The following is a 5167-nucleotide window of genomic DNA, read 5'->3' on the forward strand; positions in this document are numbered from 1 at the left end:
AATCCCTCAACAGTTCTGCATCCTCAATGTTTTAGATCACATCGGCCCGGTTTAAGTGGCGATCATATAAATTCATTAGGAGGGGTATATCAATCCTTTGGGTGCGTTTTTGCAAACACCCCAAAATAACTGACTTCCTGTTGAGTTGAGCTCAAGACATGCAGCACAAATGTTGTTCTGCTCAGTGAGCTCTACCGTAAATGTGTACCGAGTTACGGGTTCATACGTGCATGTGTGTATGTGCTATGCAGCAAACTGCGCGCATCTCAGCCATTCTAATGGCAGCAGATTTCAAACTGTCTGCCAATTTTTAAGCATGTAACTTTGATGTTTTTGATAAACCTGATATGCAGTGACATTTTTCATAAATCAACTGATATTTGTTATTATAATGTAAAGTTAGCAACAATTAGTGTCTTTATATTTTGTAGAGTTCAAATGCAGGGCGTGATAGGAAGGTCTACAGGATAGTGGAGCATATACCATCTTAGTCAAGTGAGGATGATGCCAGTAGCAGTGATGAATGGTTGTCAGAAAAACAAGGGAAAAGAAAGAGCATTTGTTGACCCACAAACCATTATTTTTTCTTCTTTTTTTTTAGTTCAATATACTATAGTTGGCACTTTTTGTAAGGGCATGTTTAGCACCTGTTAACTCATGGAAACACACATTTTTTGTTTGTGCCCTGGATGTTACTCCAAATTATAATAACTGGTAACATTTTATTTTCACACAGTATATCATTTTCTTCTATTAGTTTGTTAAATTCATTTTCCTTTGGTTCAAACACATGGTGTCCAGCTGAGTGGACATATTTGTAACTCCATGAAAAATATAGGTTTATGAAAATAATTTCAGTTGCATTTTATTTGTAAGCCTAGAGAGGAATAAAAATACTTAGGAAAAAAAAATCTTGACTGAAGTTCTCATAATCCAATCATGAAAGGGTTTAGTATGTATGTGTGTATTTAGTGATTTAATTGTTATTTATTTTATTGGGACCATGTACAGCTTTTTAGCTTTATCAGAGCTAGCTTTTTTCCCATTTTACGTGTGCATGTTTACTAGCATATTAGCTGTTTCGAGGAGCTTTTTTTTTTTTTTTCAAATTTGCATGCCATGAAAAACAACAAGGCTTTTATAAATAGCTAAATCAGAATAAGCCATAAGATATGACAGAACTTCTTACCTGGTCAACGTTTGTGTATGGCCATACCACTTGAATCTTCCTTTGTGTTCACCGCCATTTTGAATTTTGACCGTAGTGTGTTATAAACTTCTGACACAACCAGGTGGTAGTGTAAGTACCCCCATACGTGTCCATAACACCACCTATTCAGCAGTGAATACAATTGTGGACATAAGAGCTAAAATGTGCTGTACACGTATGTGGCCACTAAGCCCTAGGAGGTTATTACTAAGTGTAAACCAGAGTACCCGGAGAAAACCCACCAAGCACAGGGAGAATAAAAGCGGATGTCAGATCGGTGGTGTGAAGTTAAACTGAGCTGTTAGGGTAAATAGGGCAATTAATTGCACTAAGTTTGCATATAATTTTACATAGAATTTACTTTTCCAAAGACCACATTAAATCAGACCATCTTGTCAGTCCCAAGACCACCAGGCTGCTCCAGTCACTCTACAAGTCCTTGATTATCCCCATTTCAAGAATTGCTTTAAGTTCATTCAGATGACCTTTGTTGTGTTTAGGCAAATTTTAGCAGGGGCTGTGTACAACCAGTATAGAGGCTGCATGGATCAGAATTTGCTCAGTTCCAAAGTCAAGTAGAGCATCGATGGCATGGGTTTTGTAACTGGCATAAAGCTCCTTTTTTAAATAGCAATTAAAATGGAATCTCACTTTCAAGAACTCTCAGAGTTCTTAAAATCTCCCTTGACCACAGTAAGAGCACACAAAGGCTACGTTTACACTGCAGGTCTCAATGCCAAATTCTGATTTGTTGCCTATATCTGATTTTTTTGACCGTCTGTTTACACGTTCTTTCAACTATGACTCATATCCGATACACTTGTTTACACTTGCCATGACATCTAAACATCGCGCATACTTAAAGGGAGGTTCTTGCGCTACACACTAGCCATTTCTTAATATTTTATTCTATTTCTTAAATTTATTTAGCGTTAATAAGCATTAAAAAAAGGGGGGGGGAGCTGGGTGCTTTTCCTTTTTCATGTCACCTGCGATGTTATAATTCCACACGCGCTTCCACCGGAGAATAACATTACGTCATTAAACCGCGAAGAAGTCGCAGTTTTAATGACGTACAGAACGCAATGACTCAGGAAATCCGATCTGTCTGTTTACACGACAATCACATTAGCACATATCTGATTTATATCTGATTTATTTCCACATATGAAGGAGGCCTGAAACCGATCTCGAAATATTGGAATGCATGCGTTTTTTTCCTGTTTACACGGACATGGAACATATCGGATATGTGTCCCATATGATCAAAAAATTGGAATTGGGTCACATTTACCTGACACTGTAAACGTAGCCTAAGAGTATCCTTCCCCAGACCTGTGCCTTGATACAATCCTTTCTTAGAGGTTTACAGACAATTTCTTCGACTTCATGGATTGATTTGTGCTCTGACATGCATTATTAACTGTGGGACCTTCTATAGACAGGTGTGTGCCTTTCCAAATCATGTCCAATAAACTTAGTTTACCACAGGTGAACATCAATTGAGTTGTAGAATTTGAGCTTAATTTTTTTGTGTCCTGGGAAAGGCTGTAAGTATATAACATTTCACATTGTCATTATGGGGTATGGTTTGTAGAATTTTTTAAATGATAATGAATTTAATTAATTATGGAATAAGGCTGTAACATAGCAAAATGTGGAAAAAAGTGAAATGCTGTGAATACTTTCCAGAAGCACTGTATAATACATGGCCTAGGTCAATTTTAAAGAAAAAAAAAACTATATAAAAAGAAAAACATAAAATTTACCATGTACATAAACCTAACCAAAGCAAAGCGCATTTGGGATGGTTGTTTATTTTTATCTCATGCTCCACTAGGAATTAATTTGTTATTTGGTAATTAATGCACTGGCTAAAAAAAACAAAAAAACAAAAAAAACTATAAATTAAGATGCTCTTCTCTTTGGTTAACTTTATCTTCATGATAAAGAGGAAGGTATGTTTGGTGACTTTAAATAAAAATGCTTTCTACAAAACACATTTTTACTAGAAAAACTTAATAGTAAACAAAATAGTATTGTCATAGCCTAAAATTTAGAAATCTATAAATCTGGGTTTTTGCTAAATCCTCTTTAGTACGTATCTTATCACTGTTCTTAGAAACTTGTGCTTGTTGTCAAACATTCTATGCAGTTGTACACACACACACACACACACACACACACGCACACTGATTTCTTCATTCTCTGTTAAATTTGATATAGTGATACTGTAATGGCTAATAATATTCTCATTTTTCTATTTCCATAAAGAGCCCATTGTTGGTTTGTAAGGTTATAATCAGGACATAATGATGGTTGTTCCACTTAAGGAAGGATTTTTAATGAGCTATGGATGAAAATATTATGACTGTTTTAATGTTGTTATCAATAAACTTTAAAAAAAAAATACTTTATTGTGATTAATATCATGTTTGTTATTTATTTGCAGCAAGTAAAACATCTTAGCAGGTGGATTTTGCAATGAACTCAAACCAAACTCTAACACGGGACATCATTCCTCTTTGCTACGAACAACTCCTGCGCAAAATTTACTTACCCACTTCTTCTCAGAGTGTCAATTTACATATTTTTTGGCTTGGTGGTGATTTTGACAGTATTTGGAAACTGTGTGGTCATACTGAGCATTGTTCATTTTAAACAGCTCCAGACACCAACAAATTATCTTGTTCTGTCTCTGGCTGTAACAGATCTGTTGTTAGGAGGATTTGTTATGCCTCCAAATGTGATCCGAACTGTAGAGACTTGCTGGTATTTGGGAACATTATTTTGTAAAATTCACCTCAGTGTTAATATCACATTGTGTACTGCGTCTATCATAAACTTGTGCTTTATAGCTGTAGATCGATATTACGCTGTGTGTCAGCCCTTGTTATATCAGACCATAATTACACCTTTTGTCACATTGGTTATGATTTCCATTTGCTGGAGTGTTTCATTCACAGTTGGATTTGGAATAATATTTTTTGGTCTTAACATCTTGGGTATTGAAGATTTTTATGAGAAAAACATTGCCTGCGAAGGTGGTTGCATTTTGTTCCAAAGTCCTGCCTCCAGCACAACTTCCTCTTTGCTCTCCTTTTATTTCCCAGGTATCATCATGATTGGCATTTATACTAAAATATTTTATGTTGCAAAAACACAAGCCAAATCTATTCAGGGCTCCAAAAATATAACACAGTCCCTAATAAGCAAAGAGGAGAAAAAGGCAACAAAAACTCTGGCGGTGGTTATGGGAGTGTTTCTCTCACTTTGGACTCCATTTTTCTTCTGCAACATCATTGATCCTTATATTGGTTATTTGATTTCTCCTGTATTGTTAGATATGCTGGTTTGGATTGGATATTTAAATTCAACCTGTAATCCAATTGTGTATGCATTTTTCTACAAGTGGTTTAGGAAAGCACTGATGACTGTTTTATGTGGGAAAATATTTCAGTCAGGTTCCTCAAGAATTAACCTTTTTTCACACTAAGTATATAGATTGTGATGTCCTGATCTTAAATACTTATTGAATATTTAATTCAATTAAATTGAATTTTATTGGTATAGCATTTTTTAGAATTGAATTGTGTAAAGCTGCTTTGCGACAGTGACAAAGAAATATGGAAGTTTGAATGAAATGTAAATGTGTATGAATCAAAATGATAAGTGTCCCTGATAAGCAAGCCAAGGCTATCAGCAACAGTGGCAAAGAAAAACTCACTGAAATGGCAATAGGAAGAAACCTTGAGAGGAACCAAGCTCAAAGGGAACCTATTCTCATTCAGGTGATAACGGATAGAAGGGATTGATCTGCAATTATACTGTGTTATATAATAATGTTCATATATAAAAAATCCAATCGTTAAAAATGGAAATTTAAATAGCAAGTTTAAATATAATTTTTTTAACTTAATTTTACACACTATTCTTATGCCTGTAAAACAATATGCC

At 35.1% G+C, this 5167-nt stretch overlaps 1 pseudogene; it reads left to right on the plus strand.

Annotated features, from left to right (window-relative positions):
* Window positions 1–3688: 3688 nt before the first annotated feature.
* On the plus strand, window positions 3689–4706 carry LOC128514412 (trace amine-associated receptor 1-like; annotated as a pseudogene).
* The last annotated feature ends 461 nt before the right edge of the window (window positions 4707–5167 follow it).

This window comes from Clarias gariepinus, chromosome 2, assembly GCF_024256425.1.
Source record: "Clarias gariepinus isolate MV-2021 ecotype Netherlands chromosome 2, CGAR_prim_01v2, whole genome shotgun sequence".
NCBI lineage: Eukaryota > Metazoa > Chordata > Actinopteri > Siluriformes > Clariidae > Clarias > Clarias gariepinus.